This window comes from Sinocyclocheilus rhinocerous, unplaced genomic scaffold, assembly GCF_001515625.1.
Source record: "Sinocyclocheilus rhinocerous isolate Xijiao unplaced genomic scaffold, SAMN03320098_v1.1 scaffold4183, whole genome shotgun sequence".
Lineage (NCBI taxonomy): Eukaryota > Metazoa > Chordata > Actinopteri > Cypriniformes > Cyprinidae > Sinocyclocheilus > Sinocyclocheilus rhinocerous.
In genome coordinates, this window is record NW_015634469.1 from 208,228 (window position 1) to 229,202 (window position 20,975).

Below are 20,975 nucleotides of genomic sequence, written 5' to 3' on the forward strand. Positions count from 1 at the left end.
TTCTAGTTCTAGTAATGCCAAATTGACACTGCAAAGGTGGCACAGAAGCGGTTCTGAAGTGGCATTTAGGTGTCTTTACACAGACTGTTTTATACTGCTCAGAAGTGGCTTAAATGCATTTGATACTAAGGGCTGAGGTGGTTTTGAGCAAGCATCATTTATTCTGGCTTTGATGCAGCATTGTGTCTTTCCACTGAATTTTGAGCAGATATGTGGCTGTGTAAAGATGCCTCAATATATATATTTGGGATATTTTGTTATATAATGCAATAAAATTCATACATTTTAACACTGTGATACCACAGTGACTGTAGGCTGGTTTGGCACATTCATGTAACACACAATAGGCAATAGGAACATTGTACACAGTTACATTATTCTTGAGAAATGTTTTATATCAAATGGATAATAAAGAACAAACCACTGAAGTGTAGTACAAAGTAAAACAAACGATCCTTACCCTGCAGGTCCTGCCCGCACCATCTGTATCTGATTGGACATGGACACAGACGTAGGAAGCTGGATTGTGAGTAGTGAATTGCAACAATGCTGGACAGAATCCATAAGTATGTAATGGGTGCTTATGCAGTTCAGTCCATGTGTGGGAAAAATTATACGGTACTTCTCAAACCCTGTTAATTGACTGTGATTGTAGTGATCACCCTGCTGTTTTTGCCTTGTTTTCACTTAAAGGCAGAGTTAGGGAGTTCTGGTAGCCAATGTTGATATTTGAAATCACCAAAACAAACACGCCCCTACCCCAAAAGGGTCTTGCCCCTATTTTGATAGCTCCGCCCCACATATACGTACGCAACCCAGGCAACGATTAATTCTGTGAAACAAAGCAAAACCAATGTTACACCGTGTCTACGGACGTGAGCGGCGCAGCGCAACAAATCCCTGACAGAAAACTGCTGCCGGGTTCTATTTATGACGTGCTGACACAAATTTCAAATGGTTTTCAACGGTCGTTTGATCGCGTCCAGTGTAGGCAGACTTTAGCTGTTGTAGACACGGTGTTACTCACCTATTGAGAAGAAACAAAGCAACCTCGGCGTCCGATCACAGGCCCCCGCTCCCTGAGTTCTCTCCAGCGCTGGAAAGCTGATCCGATATTTACACGGGTCCTACTTCTTGCCTTAACCTTCTGCAGACGTTTTCCTCTTTTGGTTTTTATCCGCCATCTCTATCTTTCTGTCGCTCGGCTCGGCTAATGTCCGTCTCATGCACTGAAAGCTCTCTCCTCCACATCACGAGTAGACACGCCCCTTATTGCTGATTGGCTACAAGTTTGTTTTGCTATTCGGCCCGAATCAGTTTTCTAAAGTGTTTTTGAAAAATCACATACCCTACCTTTAAAGCTACTATAATGCTGTTTCTGGTTGAGGTGTTATTGTGGCCAGCAGGGGGTGTTCATTCTGTGATCTGCACGGGTTTTCATGCCCCAGTATAGAAATTGAAATACTTTATTGTGAGAAGGCGACGTCCTTTAGATGAGACATTAAAGCGAGGATGCTGTGGTCAGTAATAATCCCAAGGTGTCTCTTGAAAAGAGTGGCCAAATTTGCCTGCTGGCAAGCGCAGCTTCCTAAACATTGGCTCCTGTCCACTGATAGCTGGTGTGTGGTGGGCTTTCTGGTGCATTATGGCTGCATCTGGTGCATTGAAAGGATCTGGTCTTACACTGCTCTGTTTAGGAAACATAGGAGACGTTTACCTCAGTGACTGTTTGTGTGCTAAATCTGAAGGCTTGATTTTATTGATTATTTGCATCCTTTGACTGTTGTCTTCACAGTTGTTTTGCTTATTTAATGATCCTTGTAAAAGAGAGCTCTGCTTATGAAAATATTTTGAAACGCTTGTTATTTGATGCTTGGTAATGCATCTCTTTAGTAGAGTTAATAAACTGCATTTCTGTGCTATTATTGCTAGTCTATAAATATGCATCATGCAAAAACAAAACATTTGAATAGTCATTGATGCGAGGCATAGGCATAATTCATTAGCTAAGCTAAGTATATTAAAGTTAGTCTAAAACATGTTTCTGAAATGAAATATTAAAGAGATAATTCACCCAAAATGTAAAACTCATCATTTACTCACTGTCATGTCTTTAAAAGCATGTGTGACTTTATTTCTTATGTTGAACTTCAAAAGAAGATTCTTTGAAAAATTTCTTTTTTTTTTTTTTGTCCACATAATGGAAGTCAGTGGTTACCACCATTCTTCAAAATATCTTATTTTCTTCCACATACATTTTTGGCGGAACCATGACTTTTTTTAAAAGATCGTCTTTTGATATATGGAGGGCCAAATCTTACAGAAATAAAAAAATATTAAATAAATAAATGTAATGATAGGAAAATAAATAAAGGCATTAATGACTTGATAAATCAAATCCATTATTTTTTAATTAGGATTAGGATTATTTAATTGAATTGGGTCTAAATTGACTTTCGTATGACTTTTTTCCTTTATTATTTTCTTTATTTATATTTAGCTATATATATATATATATATATATATATATAATTTATTTTTATTTTTTTTACTTTCATTTGTATTCATTCATTTTTTATTTATTATTATATTTCTTTATTTAAAATGTTTGCCTTGGGCCTCCATATTCATATGCAATTCACTTATAATAGCTACTATAAATAATAAATTACTCAATTGTTGCATGTTAATATTAAAAAAGACTTTTAAGCACAGACTTCCTGAATGTATGTTAATGCCGATGATAGTCCTAAAGACTTTCCACAAAGGTGCATTGCAGGACAGAAATGGTACTGTTACGTCAATGCCGATCGCAACCAGCAGGTGGCAGTCTAGCAGTTTAATCACGCCGACAAGTATGCAGTGTTGTTGCCAAGTGGTTGGATACCTTAAATACTGGGCAGCTATTTGATATAATTAAATATATATTACTTCTTTGGTATGTGTTTGCGCAAAAAGAGTTTCTCCACTAACACATGCACAAACAGTTGACTGAAACTGAGCGTCTTGATAAATGCTTACTTGCACGCCCTGACACGAGTGCAAGTGTAACTATAGCATTTGACTTAAAACTAAATTAAATGTAGGTAATAATTAAACATATAGTTTTAAGCAAATCATATCAGCTGGGTAAATCAGTGTAGGCCTACTTGCTGTGCTAACGTGCATTGAACCCATCAAACATATGGGAGTGCACTGCATTTTGGAGTGATGCTGTTAGAAACCTCACACCCAGGTGCAAAAACTGTGTGTTGCTCAAGAGTTAAGACACAAATGAAACAAAGACAAGACAAGGCAAGAGAGTGATGGGGTGTGGCTGCATGGCATCTGTACGGTCTGATAAATGTGTCAGCAGACGGGGATTTTCATGCGGTCACATCTAGATATTCAAATGCACATTGGTCAGCTATGTGTATTTTTGGAGTAGGTCGAGGCGCTTGGCTTGCTGCGTAACTGACCATGATACTGGAGTCTTACATTTCTGGATGGAAGATCAGCTCGTTTGCCTTCATAAAATGCTCAAAAAGAAGATTAACACCGAGATAGTGGGCGATTATGAACAGTTATGAACAATTTGTCAGTTTGAAAACAGTGTGCACCTCAGGCGAGATTAACACAATCAAAGTGATGTGAAGACGACAAGATAAACTTGTCCAAAGGCTCAGTCTGTAACTCAAAGAAATATCATTTATGGCTTGACAGTCCCCTCAAGCTATCATTGTTCACAACTCTGTTATTGTTTCACTTTGCCATCATGAGAAAAAGTAAGCTTGTTTAGTGCAGTGTTCTCATTTGCAATGTATTATTTATCACACCAATTATTACTTAGTTTTTATACTGTCAGGATGTCAGTGTGAAGTACCTCCTAAAAGTGCATTTTTTGCAAGAAATCATCAACAAAAGTAGAATAAGTCTGTGCACATATATTCAAAGCACTGATTTATTCATTACGACTCATTTATAATTCATAATTCATAATGATTTCTCTCCCGTTTTAAAGGACTGCTTCGTTAATTATGGCCTGCCTTTGGAGAAATCGGGATGAGGTTATTTATCTGTTTTATGCATATGACTATGACGCTAATTGTGGTTGTGAACTATTTCCAGACGTTATGGTGAAAGCATCTGAGGTGGAATTTAATATTGCTAATAAAGTCTAAATATAGGCCTTTGAGTGCATCAGCATTTCTATGCAGGAGTCAGCGGCAAACAACATGGGCTACTAATGAAGGAATGTGCCAGCAGGGGCATTTTTCCCTCTTATTACGAATGCTTTAAATGCATTTTATTTGATCATTTTAAATGTCACCAAATTTGCACTAGCATGGTAGAGATTTTATGCAAGGTCTCAGATGTCTATGCAATGCAAGGGTCCAAATGTTTTAGCAAAGCGTATGCAGAAAAAATGATTACATTTGATAAAACATTACAAAGACAAACCTGATTGATTGAGTTATTTTTGTCTGAAAGTCCTGTCAAAATAGCAGCTTATTTGGGCAAAGAACCAACATTTTAGACAGAAAAGGTTGTCTGAGCATCCACAGCTGGTTTATTTTTAGTGACATTCAGTGGTGAGTAAATCTAAAAAAAGTCTGAAATAACTTAAAACAAAGCAGTCTATACAGCTGATTGCATACTGTATATATAAAAAAAGTTGTGCATCCTGAATGATGGAAATTGGCTAAATATAAGCAGATAAAATATAAATATTCTGTCTGTAAAAAATATTTATGTCTTATAGAATATAAATATTAAATATAGTAATAGCATGACAGATATTTTAGGTCTCAGATGTCCATGCAATGGCCCAATCTTTGCACTGTAACCTAAGCCTCTAATGTATGATGAATGAAAAGCCATGCCATTTAGGCTTACATTCAGAGTCAATAAAACCCTTTTTTTTTTGTTACTTGAAATAAAATAAATAATAGCCAAAATAAATTAAATATAAGTATGTAATAACATATTTATATAATAACTTATTTTATTTCAGCTGGTTGTCACGTTTCTTATTTTTATTTTTACTTAATGTACTAAAATATTTAAATCTTAAACTGTAATAAAAATTAATAAAAACCATATAGACGTTTAAAAAAAAAAACAATGAAAAAAACCCAAAATTGCTCAAACTAGCTAAAATTAAAATGAAAGCGGAATATATATATTTTAAAAAATCAAGATATTAACAAAACCGATAATAGTATCTCATTGATACTTAAATAACATTGATATATCATTGATATTTTACATATATTAGTGCGAAAAAGCACTAAGAACCTATGAAATATTTACTGCTAGCTTATTTAACTCTCAATAGATATGTAGCTTTCTCAAAATACATCTTTTGAGGGAAAAACATAAGAAGAAAATTCATAAAAAGATTTCTCATTTTTAAGTAAAGGTTAGATAGTTCACATAGCAGTCACATTACTGAAAAAGTAAGTCTGTTGTTACTTAAACCTACTTAAAGCTAAAATAAAGACATGTAGATATAGCAAAAGACAGAGAGAGCCAGTGGTAGTTAAATTTCACGTTATTTTGTGTAAGCAGCGGTCAGTTTCACGACCCTGGGAATAAGAAACAAATTAACTTTGGGATCCAGGCGACCATCCCAGTTAGCTTGAACTCAGAGACCATCTGTGAATTTCCACAACACTTTCCACAAATAATCAATTATCCATCAGGTGAAATCACAGAGAGCAGTCACGCACCGGACTGCATCGCTTCCCCACACCTCTTTCTCTCTCTCTCTCTCTCTCTCTCTCTCTCTCAAATCCTTCTTTTGCTGAATCTATGGCCTTCGATGTGAAATGGTTCTCCTTGCAGAAACACAGAATCCTGATTTTTATTTCTGTGAGGCTTGTTCATTTGTCAGCTTTGTCAATAATGAGGCTGTCCTTGTGACTGACGGGCCGTCCTGGTGCATCACTCGACTTGATTCTGCAAGTTAGCAGTAATATCAGACAGATCTCACAGCTAAATCCAAACTCGGCACTCAGTTCAGAGTCGATCTGATTTGCAACAGAAATGCTAGAGATCCTTTTATTAGTATAATGATCATACAAATAAACAACATAGTTTTTTTGCACAATTGGCCAAAATATTGAGAGCTGTTTGTACTACTAAAATAATAAGCATCTAGAATCAACACACACAAAAAAAGGAAATTGATATTCTTTGATATGGGAGATAAAGGTTAAATCGGCAAACGTGGCAGATATTGTTGGATAAGAGATCATAGATAAGATGCCGTATAAAACGTATTTGGACACTAAAATGATAACATCAAACCAAATGTGTTAATTTAAGACACAATTTAAGCCAAACATTTCACAGAAAGAAGTTTAAAATGATAAACCTAAATAAAAAAATAAGATAAAACGCATTGGGATGCATTTTGATTTGATATTGTTCTTAAAGGAGACATATTATGCCCCTTTTTACAATATGTTTTTTTTTTTACAATAAGTCTCTGGTGTCCCCAGAATGTGTCTGTGAAGTTTCAGCTCAAAATACTCCACAGATCACACAGATCATCATTTTGAAAATGCCTATTTTGAGTGGAAGCAGAAACATGCTGTTCTTCGGGCCTGTCTCTTTAAATTATATCATTTTGAAAATGCCTATTTTGAGTGGAAGCAGAAACATACTGTTTTTCGGGGCTGTCACTTTAAATGCAAATGAGCTGCTGTTCCCCGCCCCTTTTCCAGAATAGAGCTGCACCATTACAGCTCGTACCTGCTAAAAAACATCTGTTTTGGTTCTGATTATCATGTTTATCGCGCTGAAATCATGCGTTTTAAACCATATGAGTTTAAACTTCTGATATACGGTTTTCTGAGCGCACACATCCTAAGCACACGGACAGAAAGCGGCTGTAACAGCATGTGAGTACTATTATTATTTGCATAAATCTGTTGATTGTGAAAGCATTCACATATTATTACTATTACCTGTTTCATTTAAAATTTCCAACCTGTTTCATTAATGTATGACGAACAAATATGCATCACATCAAGTTTAACATCTTAAATCTTAAAATTTTATTTAATTGCTGTGCATGCTTGTCAAGTCATATTGTATGTAATAAATTCTAAATAAAAACCTGGTTTGAGGTAAGCATATTATTTAAAGAAGAACTGTAATTTATCACCCACAGTTTACACATTCATTTGCCCAAAACAACTCTGTCCGAATAAAAATACCTTTTCTTTCTGACAGAAAACAATAGATATCTATTTTATTCTGTGTATACTTTAAAAGTACATTTTAAGATCACCCCTTCGGGAAAAGGCTGCTCTTGAGCTTTTTGTTTTATAATGTTGTTGAGTTATGGTTTGTTGGACATTGTTTTTTTTGTTTTTTTTTCATTGGTTTGTTGCATTGCATTGAGTTCTTCTGATCAGCATATTGGTTTCTATTTTTTAAACTATATTTAGAGAGAATCTTTTCTTGATAGAACTTTAAAAGGTTCTTCTGTGACATCAGGTTGTCAAACCCTTTTGGTTCTGAGACCTTTTTATGTTGGATTGAAGTGTTAAATCTACATGTAACCTTACACTGGTCTTTGTAAATGTGTGCAGACCTCGTTGCCCTCGGGCGTGGATTCTAACAGAAATTTAACTCATTGTATCATCTGCTCACACAGGTGATGTCAGTGCGTTATTAAACCCACAGTGTGATGAAGGCCTGGGTGTCTCATCGTGTGGGTTGCGCAAATGACTGTCTTTAGCTCAGCTATTTTGTGGCCTGTTGTTTTCACTTCTCTCCGTCTCTTACCCCCTCTGCACAGAGAGCGAGTGATGCGACCAATCTAGATCACTTCCACTATAATCAGCAAAGGTGTTTACAATTTTTGACACCCGATAAGTAACATCATTTGGACCGTTTTTAGCACATTTTGGAAAGACAAGCAAATGACCTCATTCCATTTCCATTCAAGATCAGCCATTCAACCCTGTTACCTAAGTTATTGTGAGAAAAGTTAATCAAACAAATGTTTTTCTTTAATTTATGGAAAGATATACATATATCAATAACTATCAACCAACATTTGGTCCTAAACTACCCACTGATCGAGCTTAATTTAGCCAAATTTACAACCCTGTTACCTATTATTGTATAGTTTTGTTTTTACATTTTTTTTTTAAAATAAAATCTGACAAATTAGGGTTTTAATCTGTATTTAGAAAAGCACCAAACAGGGTTGGTAACAGGGTTGCAAATAATGCAAACCTCATATAAAATAAATAAAAATAAATAGAATAAAATAATAAGTAAAATATTATATTATAAATATTATAACAATCTCATAAATATAAATTATCAATAAAGGCAATATTAATAATATTATGAAATTATATATATAAGTATATACAGGTATATATATACTTTTTTTTTACATTTTATGATGCAATAAAAACAAACTTTCACCAAGACAACAAGCCCTTTTCTCTCTCTCATTTGGTCTCTCCATCCTTCCTTTACTATTTATAATAATATGATATAAATATATACATTTATTAAAAATGTTTAGAAATAATGTTCTGTAGGTTAATAAACCATTATTTGATATGGTAAATCATATGTATATACTTTATGTATATAAAGTTTACTGTATATTTGTGTATGGTATTTCATTTTTTAATTTTACAATAACACAAAAATAAACATTGAACAAGACAACAAGTTTTTTCTCTTTTCTCTCTCTCTCTATTTCAGTCTCTCCATCCGTCCTTCCTTCCTTCAACTACTCCCCTCCTTCCTTCAGTGGCAGTGACTCAGGTCTCTGGAGTTTGTTTTTCCCCATTTCTTCTTCTCCCAACCCTCTCTTTTCTCTCTCTCTCCCTCTCTCTCGTCTTTTAGCGCGTGAATCCTATAAGCAGATAATGACATCCCAATAGAAGGCGTTTGTTGCCCGGTCTGGGCGTGGTCCTCTGCTATTTTCAGGCACTGTCATGTGATTGCCTCAATGAGGGTATAATTATGTCCAGTGCATGAGAGAATTCACTTTCTCCTTCTCGCTCTCTCTCGCTCTTGTTTTTAGTGGGGTGATGTTGTATCTTGCGGTTGTTAGGCTACAAATGGCAACTCCCGTGGTATATAGTGAATAATGTAATGACCTTGTTTGTTTACTTTGATCAAAAAAGGTGATCTGCAGTTCACAACACATGAGTGAAAATCTAAACACGCACAGGCAGGCCATTCCTCATGCTGGGTGACTGTTGTAAGCAGAGCTTCTCTTCTATAAACACACGGCATGGCTGCGTGTGTGGAAGCTTTTGGCACTCTTTTGGAAACGGTTGTGCCAATAGCATTTGGGGAAAAAACGGAAATGAAGGAAAGGTTTGCTTGTATTATAGAAAGTTCAGACAGACAGATCTGTGTCTTTATGTAAGACATTAAGAGACAGTTTCCTCTATATCTATCTATCTATCTATCTGTCTGTCTGTCTGTCTGTCTGTCTGTCTATCTATCTATCTATCTATCTATCTATCTATCTATCTATCTGTCTGTCTGTCTGCCTGTCTGTCTGTTGTTCTGCCTGTCGTTCTATTTATCTATTGTTCCGTCTATCCATCTAAAAGTGTATTGATGGTATAGTGTTTGAAGACCTCTGAAGAAGAGAAATGCCAGCTCCTGTGATCATGTCTAGATTTATCTTTCCAGCAGTCCATCAGTGTATCTGTCATTCAGTGTGTCTGCCTTTCGTCTTATTGGCTGAGCCCAAATGACATCATGAGCTGAGATCATCATGATTTTAAGAATCAGCATTAAATCGGCATTAACAGATGTGCGCCACGTGAATATACCATTCATTAACTTGCTAGGAGTGATCGTCTGGGAACAAGAGAGCATGAACAATACGATTATGTCAGAATGAAAAAATGTGTATCCTCAAGACAGCTTAGTCGTGTCTGGTATCTTTCTCTCATTCTCTGCCTCTCTCAGTTTCTCTCTCCCTCAGAGTCTAATCCTTTTTTCTATTTACACAGGATTAAATTCATAATCAAACGCATCTTAACAACTGAGATGAGTCAGACAGCCATCTGGAGCTTTGAAGTTTTTGTGTGCTATGATAATTAGAGCATTTCTCCAAACTATTTGGACAGAAACATTCTTTTAATACAATTGCGTTTTATCTATTGCCACCGGTAGGATTTTATGCATTCAGTATTGTTTATCAACAGTATAGAACATCACAATATGTTCACTAAACACCCATCATGTTTTGTGAATGCTGTATTGACATGTTTCATATTGAATTTGGAAGCTCAGTGGTACATTTGACATTGAGGGGGACTTAAATTTATAATTATTATATTATTACGTAAAATATTGAACACATGGATTATATATTATATAAAGCATTACACTTTTTGTTTCATTGAATTAAAAAAAGATAGAAAAATAGAAATAGTCCATTCAATTATTGGCCTGACAAAGAGTAATGTGTTGTTTTTCTTTATACACCTTTCCATTAGTCTTTTTCCATCACGCCCAAGTTTTGTGACTGACACTGCAGATCCTTGTCTCTTCACATGATGTGGGTCAAGTTACAAATCTTTATGATTTTGTTCATACACTTAAATGACTATAATTTTCTTTGCACATAGGTACCTATTTTGGCATTGCCATAGAAAGTAATAATTTCTGGTTCGGACATGAACACTTCATAGAAGAATCTCTGAGTTGTCATTTTGTAATTATAATGATTCCAAATGTATTATAATGTCACAGTGAGGGCAACCTTGATTTGCTACTTACCATCATTAGACTGTAAAATAAGGGGGTGGGGACATTCTCATTCAATTTTATTGGTCAAAATTTGCATAATAGCCTAACTGAATTTTCAGAAGCCATTAATCCAGTCTTCAGTGTCACATGATCCTTCAGAAATCATTCTTAAATGCTGATTTAATGCTCAAGAAACAATTATTATTACTATTATTATTATTAATGTTGAAAACAGTTCAAACTGCGTAATCATTTTTTTGAAACTGTGATACATTTTTTTTCAGGATTCTTGAATAAAAATTAAAAAAGAACGGCATTTATTTTCAATAGAAATGTTTTAGAAACACTAGCATATCCATGACCTCAAAACTCACAGACATGGACTAAATGGACCATAAAACTCCAATTATGAAGTCATCTGGTCTTTAACTGCATTTTAATTGCATTTGAGTGATGACTAACCGACATGAGGACAAGAAAATGGCCTTGTTACTTGATAGTCGTCGCTCTAGGTATCATCAGCGAGACGTCAATAACTGCTGATGTGTCTGCTTTGAATAATAATGCTTCTGTTCCTGCACTTCCCTGGGAAATGGATGAAATAATAAGAGGTGCATTATGCAGTTTCCTCATGTTGTCACCGATCAAGACACTCATTGGCTGATCAGCATCTGCTGACCTCACATTCACAGTAGATGATTTGTACAGTATGTTCTTACCCTGCGTTTTCTTTCCCTCTTTCCCTGTCTGGCCTGTCTGCTCTCCTCTATCTCTCCTCTCTCCATCAGCTGAGGCAGAGCAGAGCAGGAATGCACCAGCTGTGAGCGGTACTGCAGTGCCAGGGGACTGTAAATAGAGACGGACTGAATGTGCTTCCTGTCGGCAGACAGCAGAGAGAACATACGGGACTGGATCTGAGCGGCTCAGAGTCAGGTAGGACCGCAGACTGTCTGTGTGCCATTAGTCAGAGGGCTAGACGAGGACTTCCTGTCCACCGGTGGCTTGGGAATGATATTGGAATGGGTATTTCACAAGCTAAGGATGTTTGGCGTCCTGATATTCAGCGAGGTGCCAGGTTAGAAGTGAGCTGTGAAATGTTTTAAATGAGGCATTGTATGTTGAGCACGCTTTCTTTTTCTCTGTGGTTCATTTCTTCAAGTGCTCTCGTTTTTTCATTCCTCTTTCTCTGCCTTTTTTTGCATCACTTTAAAGGTTTTTCGGTTCGGCTCTGGTTTGCTATGGGAAGTTATTGGTGTGTTGGTTCCAGGTACCATCCATCTGTTTCACCAACAGATGAACGGTTCCTTAGAAAACCACAGATTGCTTCTCTTTGGAAGTTCATTGGAATCTTTGGAACATAAAAAGTTATTCTATTACATTACAAGAATTTACAAAGATCCTCTTATCGGACTATACTTGAAGGTTCTCCTGTGGAGGTTTTTCTATGATATCGTTGGAACTTCATTTTCATTGGATTTTCTTGGATTTGTATTAAAACTTAAATAGATTTTTCTGTGGCATGGTGGCAATCTTTTAAAAGGTCATCGTATAGCATAATTGGAACTTGGAAAGGTTCTCCTTTAACACGATTGGAGCTTAAAAAGGTTCTTGTATGACATAATAGGGACATATGGTTAACATGAAATTCAAGTACACCCTATTTACTATTAAAAAGTGATTTAAAGGGGTTTAGTTCACCCAAAAATGACAATTCTGTCAGCATTTACTCAACCTCATGTCATTCTTTCTTTTGTCTGTGCATGGAATACAGAAGAAGATATTGTAAAGAATACAGTGTTTTGTTCATACACCGAAAGTTAAAGGGGTTCAAAGTTTTTTGGATCCCAACGTTCTTCAAAATATCTTTGAGTTTTGCAGAAGAAAGAACATCATAAAAGTTTGAAACGAGGGTGAGTAAATGATGACATTTTTTTATTATTGGGTGAACTGTTTTCAAAGCATTAATGAAGCTGTGTAATATTATTTTAGTATTAATTATGTACTATTATTTTGAATTATGTTTTTATATTTTAATTTTTCATTTTCATTTTAGTTTATTTTTTTGTATTTTGGTATGTTCTTTCATCATTTATGTGTGTGTGTGTGTGTGTGTGTGTGTTTAAATATATTTCCGAATAGGTTTAATTTATTTTTATTTTAGTTAGTAATTTTAGTACTTCACATTTTAGTTTAGTTTTTTTTTAGTTTAGTTTTTCATCTCATATTTATATTTCATATTATTTTATTTATTTATTTATTTATTTATATATTTATTCAATTAACACTCACTTAACAGTTTTAGTTAACTGTTTACTAAACTGCACTGAAGTATAAAGTTCATGGCAATAACAAAAAAAACATTGATTACCATTGCCATACCATGTTCCAGGTTAAAATATTCCTCAAAGTGAAGAAGTGAAGTAGCCCTCCACTATTTACAGCAAACTGGCATTCACATCTGGCTCCATTCTGATGTCAAATGCCCCCTATTGGTGATCTAATCAGTTTTATGTGGTTTTATGTGATTTTCTCATTGAATATTCTTTTTCACTCAAACATATGTCAGATCATGGAAGAAAAATAGTTTGGACCTGAAAAAGTCATTGTAGGTTTAATTTATTTTTATTTTAGTTAGTAATTTTAGTACTTCACATTTTAGTTTAGTTTTTTTTTTAGTTTAGTTTTTCATCTCATATTTATATTTCATATTATTTTATTTATTTATTTATTTATATATTTATTCAATTAACACTTTTTTAACAGTTTTAGTTAACTGTTTACTAAACTGCACTGAAGTATAAAGTTCATGGCAATAACAAAAAAAACATTGATTACCATTGCCATACCATGTTCCAGGTTAAAATATTCCTCAAAGTGAAGAAGTGAAGTAGCCCTCCACTATTTACAGCAAACTGGCATTCACATCTGGCTCCATTCTGATGTCAAATGCCCCCTATTGGTGATCTAATCAGTTTTATGTGGTTTTATGTGATTTTCTCATTGAATATTCTTTTTCACTCAAACATATGTCAGATCATGGAAGAAAAATAGTTTGGACCTGAAAAAGTCATTGTAAGAACTCATAAAGGTTCTTCAATGGCATTTGACCATTGATGTTTTATATGTACAAATAGTGTTAAATCTGTTTCTCACTCTTTCTCATCATTTAGTGTAAATAACACTAGATGGGGTTGCATTAGTGAGATGTGTGAGTGTTTTTGTACCAGGTGAGTGATTTTTGAAGAGGAACTCAGTCATGTGGAACGTCTGAGATAAAACACCTGGCATGAGTGAACAACAGACCTCAAGACCTCTCAAACACACACACACACACACACACACACACACACAATGCGTGCATGCACAGTAATTCACATGCAAACACAAGTACCTGCTCCCACACATGCATACATTAAAGAAATGTCATTTTTCAAGCAAAACATTACACAAAAGGATGTTTGTTACAGTAGGTTTTAAATGATAAAACTATGGATGCAATGTTTTATCATTATTTGTTTGCGGATACCACTTGGTTTAAAACTTTTCATGTGTGACTCACTTGTTAAAAACTTTTTTTTAAGTGTGACTCACATGTTAAAATAGTTTTTCGGGGCTTCTGTTCAAAGCAATTGCAACCCTCTTCCTGTGCAAGACGTTGTGCTGTGTTATCTTTAGCAGTGTATGAAAGTTGTTTCCTCTTTTTGAAGCCTTGATTGTTAGGGCGAGTATATTAGTATGAGATCTTAAACAGGATTATCGCTGTGTTTTTTCTACGCTCAGGATTTGGGAAAGTGTTTACGTGTGTGAAACGAGTGTGGCAAACTTCTCAAAGTCCCTGAGGAGCGCAGTGGTGTTTTCTGGGAGAAAATGACACGGCTTTCTCTGTGGCTGGTACACCCAGATGCAAATAAGATAAAAGCGGGTTTCTATGGTGATAGAGAGAATGATCGCTGAACACACACTCACAGTTGCTTCAGTCTGTGCTTTATCATGTGATCAACCTTAAACACATGCACACATGCTTAAACAGCTTAATGCCGTGTTTTGCATGCATGCTACTCTATGCTTGGTCGTGCACTGTGACACACCAAGGCATACGTTAGTATCTGGCCCAGAATGCATTGCGGTGAACCACATTGGCTGGTGACCAATGTGTGAGTTCCTGTCTTGCATTCAGTGGAGATACAGCTCTTGCACTACTTGCAGGTAAGAACTAACCCCACGCAAACATCCTCAAATATACACATTTACTCTATATGTTCTCCGAAATTATTTATGAGAGGGAATTTCTGAGTGCTTGTTTCATAATGAATTTATGGGTGAATTATATATTGCTTTAGAAAAGCTAACAGTTGCACTCTGTCACACCTTTTTTAATTGCGAATTGTTTGCTGATGTCTGATTTACACTTTTTTTTTTTTTGCAGTATTTTAAGTGTACAATTTAACAAGTTTTGTATTATGAATATTTTGAAAATTCACATGTTGTTTCAGTAGTTTGTTGATATGTGTATTCAGTATGCTGTACACTGTAAAATGATCTTTTTTAAATTTGTTTAAAAAAACAGGTTGCAAGATCTTGACCGTAAATTTTTTTTTAGGCATTTTGGTCATTTTATGTTTTGCAGTTTGTAACCATAAAAATATTATTTTAGATACTATACATTTAGTAACTATTATATTACAATATATTGCAATTATTATAATTATGAATATATTTACATATATTACTATAGAGTATTTTTCACTGTATATGTACACTTTATGCATATTTACATTGTTTTCTCTTAAAATGAAATTTTTACTTTGTGTATTCTAACATGCATGACCGCTTCCTCTTGTGTTTCTTTGTCTTATGAACATTCAAGTTCTGGTATGCAAACCGTTTACATGGCCTTTCACGTATGTATCACTTTGTAAGTTTCCATTTGTTGGACTTTGCTGAAGTCTAGTAGCTGCCGAACACTCTCTCTCTCTACTCTGATGTTGCTCCACAACTTATTTGATTATATTCAAAGTCGGTTTGAAGAATAAGTGATGTAAATCTGCTGCCAAACGCCATTGGCCGTGTAAAACACATGGGCGACTTTGCTTCTGAATGTTTGAGAGGTTCAAAAGATGATTTGTTATAAGTGCGTTAAGCTGTTTTTTTTTTTTTTTAGGCACACTTGAGAGGTGTTAATGTAAAGTGTGACATGAGATTGTGCTTTTTATTTATTGCGATACATCTGTAGCTGGTGATAATAATTGGCGGGAGGAGATGAACAGCCGTTCTGTTTAGTCATTGAGAGCTGTTGTCATTTTTTCCTGTTTCTCTCAGAGTAAACTGAAATGCTTCTTTCTCAACACGCTTTGGGTCAAACAGTGTTAGGCTTTGTTAGGTTTTGTAAGGCCTTGTGCGAAAAGAGGACGTTTGCAAACTTCTCACTCACCATTACTTATAAACTTCCTGTTTTCTCGCTGTTTTAACAGTTTGAGCAAGTGAAACTAGATTAGTTTCCTAATTTAGCAGCTGAGGTTTTTTTTTTTGAGTAGGTACAGAGGACTAACTGGACTAAATTTTAACACCAAATACTACTTATAGCACTACACGAGTTTAAAGAATGACATATTTTATAAAGAAATCTTTGTTATTTAACAAAGAAGGTGTAACATTATATATATATATATATATATATATATATATAATACACACACAAATAACATGTTATGCCTTTTACATTACAGTATTCTTTTTATTCATTTATTTTTATAATATTTAAATACTTTTTTGAGTAATTACAGAGTCTCTGGACTCACTTTTAACGTGACCTATTAGTTGTAGCACTGAATTGTTTAATGATGCATAAAATCTGATCAATATATATATATGTATATATCATTATATATAATGATAAATTTCATAAATGAATAGTTAACTTAACAAAGCATAACATTTAAAGAATAAAATAATACTTTAATATATAATATATTTATATAGCAATATGTATATAAATATATAGTATGATTTAGATTTTTGTAGATTTTTTAATATATGCATTTAGTGATTGTTGAATTGTGGACATTAGACTAGTTCATAGGTAATAGGTAAATCATGCAAAATTATGTGTTGAAATATAAATGGATAAGACAGCACTAACAAGAAAACCTTTACTTTCACTGTTTCACTTGCTACTCAAACAATTGGCTTTATGAAGAAAAATTTGCTATTACTTTTTTGAAAGAGATGAATTCGCTAGGTGATGAAGACATTGCAAATATGTAAATATAGTCTTCCCAGAAAGCCATGAAAAAGCATCAGTGTTGTTACATATGAGGAGAAGGCCTCCAGAGATCAGTAGTCCTGGAGAACACTATGAGTTTTGCTGTCTTTGCATTTCAGTTTGCTACGGCTTTAGATTATTTCAAGCTAAATAATGAATCAATGCCACAAAGAGTAGCTTCAAAACCTTTAATAGTGTTTGCAAACCGATTATTCTATCATCAAAGGTAATTGCTTGAAAAGTGGTTCAAGCATCGTGATGTAGAGCAGTGCTTTAATTTGGGTCCTGTAGTAACTCAAGGCCTGAATGCCTTCGATAACTCAGTAAAGTAGGCCAGCACAATGCTGCTTTTATCAAGGGCATTTGAAACATCGCCGGTGACTTTCAGCAATGCAGCTAGACGCCGAGGCCCAGCGCCGAACCCCCGAGTCACATTTACGTTATTCAGACGATAGCTGTGGTCTGTGAGCGTCATCATAGCAAAATGCGCAGAGAGAGACGGCATAATATTCCTTTTATTTTACTGAATAATTTATTAGATCATTTAGCTTCGAGTAGCTCTGCTCAGATAATGTAATAAAATATAAAAGATGTGAGGGACCGTGCAAGAGAAAGGGTGTGGTTTGCAGGGTTTAAATTAGGTTATTCGACGGCTTGATGAACTGTTGAGGCGAGAGGTGTCCAGACTTACTGAGTAACGAGAATATTCTCTAACCCAGCAAGAGTTCACATCCACCAGCCAGCACAATTTACAGCATCCTGACACATACCAGTGCTGAGACGAGAGAAAGCGAGAGAGGCATGGCTATGAAAGACTGGGGGTTTTTGTGCACTGAACATTTCTGTCTCGTTCGGAGTGCGTATATGTACTTTTGCTGACACAGATTCTAGAAAAGAGTTAGAAAAGGAGCCAAACGGAGGCATCATGCAGTGATCTTTGATAATGATGGTGCTGACAGCTCTCTTTGTCACCTCATGGTTTTTATTTCCTGTTCAGAAGGCGAACTTCCTGTCTCCGCTCCATGTTCAGGTGTGACTTTCATATTTTGCATGATTCAAAATGGCCCCGTGAGTGCACAAGCCATGTGAGTTACTCTGTGATCTCCAAATGGGTTTTAACACCAGCAGGGACTTTTTCTCCACACCGCCATGCGTCATGTGGTGGGGTGAGCGAAGCCAGACCCAGTGGATGTGGTGATAGCCGTTGGTTGATTTTAAAATAAACATAAAATATTTTTGTAAAAAAAAAAAAATTTGTGTCTGTTGGAAATATACAGTAGATCAGTCCATTTGGAAATCAAAGTACCCCGTTGATACAATTGAAGAACTAATGTCTAGATTTGCCAAAGTTTGCCAGGCTAGTGACATCAAATTTTTGGTAGATAGATACTCAGAGTTTTATTTAAGGCACTTAAACTAGTTAGAACTGTAATTTCTGGTTTGTTTTCTGAGTTTTGTCTGTAAAATAATCAGTACTTTTTTGTCAGGATCCTGTCACCAAACTATCAACATGACTGACCAAAATATCTAGATCCTAACTTTGGATGGTCATGTTCTTCATTTGGAGACGGGATCCTGAAACTTTTTGACAGGCAGAAATTCTGTTTACCAAGTCTATACAACTTTTTTTTGCTATTTCATCAGTATTCACAGTGATTATTTGTGAAGCTTTTATTTGAAATCATTTTTTCCATATTGTATGATTTATTACCCCACCACTAATTTACGGCATGTAAAAACAAAACAACAATTTTAATAAATGTGACCCTGGACCACAAAACTAGTCTTAAGTCGCTGGGGTATATTTGTAGCAATAGCCAAAAAAAACATTGTATGGGTCAAAATTATCGATTTTTCTTTTATGCCAAAAATCATTAAGATATTATATATTAAGTAAAGATCATGTTCCATGAAGATATTTTGTAAATTTCCTACCGTAAATATATCAAAACTTAATTTTTGATTAGTAATATGCATTGCTAAGGACTTCATTTGGACAACTTTAAAGGCGATTTTCTCAATATTTTGATTTTTTTGCACCCTCAGATTCCAGATTTTTTATCTCGGACAAATATTGTCCTATCCTAACAAACCATACATCAATGGAAAGCTTATTTATTCAGCTTTCAGATGATGTATAAATCTCAATTTCAAAAAATGTACCCTTATGACTGGTTTCGTGGTCCAGGGTCACAAATAATACTTTTATCCAGCAAGGGTGCATTAAATTGATCAAAAGCGACATTAAAACCATTAATTATGTTACAAAAGATTTCTATTTCAAATGAATGCTGATCTTTTGAACTTTCTGTTCATCCAAGAATCCTGAAAAAATGTTAAAATCACAGCTGCCCAATCACTAAAATATTAGCAGCACAAATGTTTTCAACATGATTAATACTAATAAATGTTTCTTGAGCAGAAAATCAGCATATTCGAATGATTTCTGAAGGATCATGTGACACTGAACACTGAAAATTCAGCTTTGCATCACAGGAGTGAATTACATTTTAAAATATATTAAAATAGAAAACAGTTATTTTAAATTGTAATACTATTTCATAATATTACTGGGTTTTTGATCAAATAAATGCAGAGACTTCTTTCAAAAACGCTACAAAATATTACCGACCCTAAACTTTGAATGTTAGTGTTGGTCAGAAGATCTCTTCTTGTCTAAATTGGGCTTTGAGCACCAGACTTTATGCTGTTAGTTAAACATTTGCCATGGTGAGACTACTTTACACCAGCATACCCGTCTCTCTTTCTGTAAACTATATACTGCCGATCCCAGTGGCTTTGACTTACTGTGTAAACAGCCACACCCAATCACTTTCACTCCTTTCTTTTCAACTTGTTCACTCAGACATGTTGAAGCTTAAATGGTGAAGCATTAAAAAAAGACCTGTGAGAGATGGTACGAGGGTTTGAGAAAGAGAGAGAGAGTCACGTCGGTGTGGTTGGAGCCAGAAACTTCTATCTGAATGTGTGTGTTTGACGATCATGTGTGCGTCTAGATGTCTGCTTGGTGAGTCAGTGTGTTTGGCAGAGAGAGGTCAAGAAAACTGTGAAGAGTTCTGATGTCATGAAGCCAGACCGACATAAATCAAGTCACCCCAGTCAGCTTGTGCTTTTACTCACTTCTCTGTCCATCATAATGCATTGTTAGAATACATACACACAAACACAGAGTCCACATAAATATGTGCATTTGTTTTATTTATTGATTTCATTTACTGAGCTAGCATGCACATGTTTGTGTTCGTGCACACCAGTGTTGGGGGAGGTACTTCGTAACTATCGAAACTGCCGAGCTAATTATAATAAATAGCAGTTAAGTCAAGCTGCCCTTTTGAAAGAGTAGCTAGCTATAAAAACGATATTATATCAATTTAATATCAGTATAAATATACACTACAGTTCAAAAGTTTGGGGTCAGTAAGATTTTTTATTATTATTATTTTTAAAGAAATTTATATTTTTATTCCGCAAGGATGCATTAAATTGATCAAAAGTGACAGCAAAGAGAATTGTAATGTTACAAAAGATTTCATAGGAATGTTGTTCTTTTGAACTTTCAGTTCGTCAAAGAATCCAGAAAAAAGTATGACAATTTCATACTGTTTTTACTGTATTTTTGATCAAATAAATGCAGCCTTGGTAGCACAAAGGACCTCTTTCAAAAACATTACAAATATTACTGACATGAGGCGTTTCAACTGTAGTGTACATCTGTCAGGTTAACTGTGCAAACTATCGAAACTGCCGAGCTAATTATAATAAATAGCAGTTAAGTCAAGCTGCCCTTTTGAAAGAGTAGCTAGCTATAAAAACGATATTATATCAATTTAATATCAGTATAAATATACACTACAGTTCAAAAGTTTGGGGTCAGTAAGATTTTTTATTATTATTATTTTTAAAGAAATTTATATTTTTATTCCGCAAGGATGCATTAAATTGATCAAAAGTGACA

At 34.9% G+C, this 20,975-nt stretch overlaps 1 protein-coding gene across 2 annotated transcripts in view; it reads left to right on the top strand.

Moving 5' to 3' along the window:
* Window positions 1-468: 468 nt before the first annotated feature.
* The window catches only part of mbnl1 (muscleblind-like splicing regulator 1), a 64,231-nt gene continuing 43,724 nt past the window's right edge, over window positions 469-20,975 (top strand). The window contains exons 1-2 of one of the 2 annotated variants that reach the window (XM_016559523.1): window positions 469-526; window positions 11,526-11,670. The gene's annotated coding sequence lies outside the window, so the exon portion shown is untranslated. Of the gene's footprint in view, window positions 527-11,525; window positions 11,671-14,864; window positions 14,944-20,975 lie in introns of those variants that run through there. The other variant, XM_016559522.1, reaches the window with a different exon arrangement.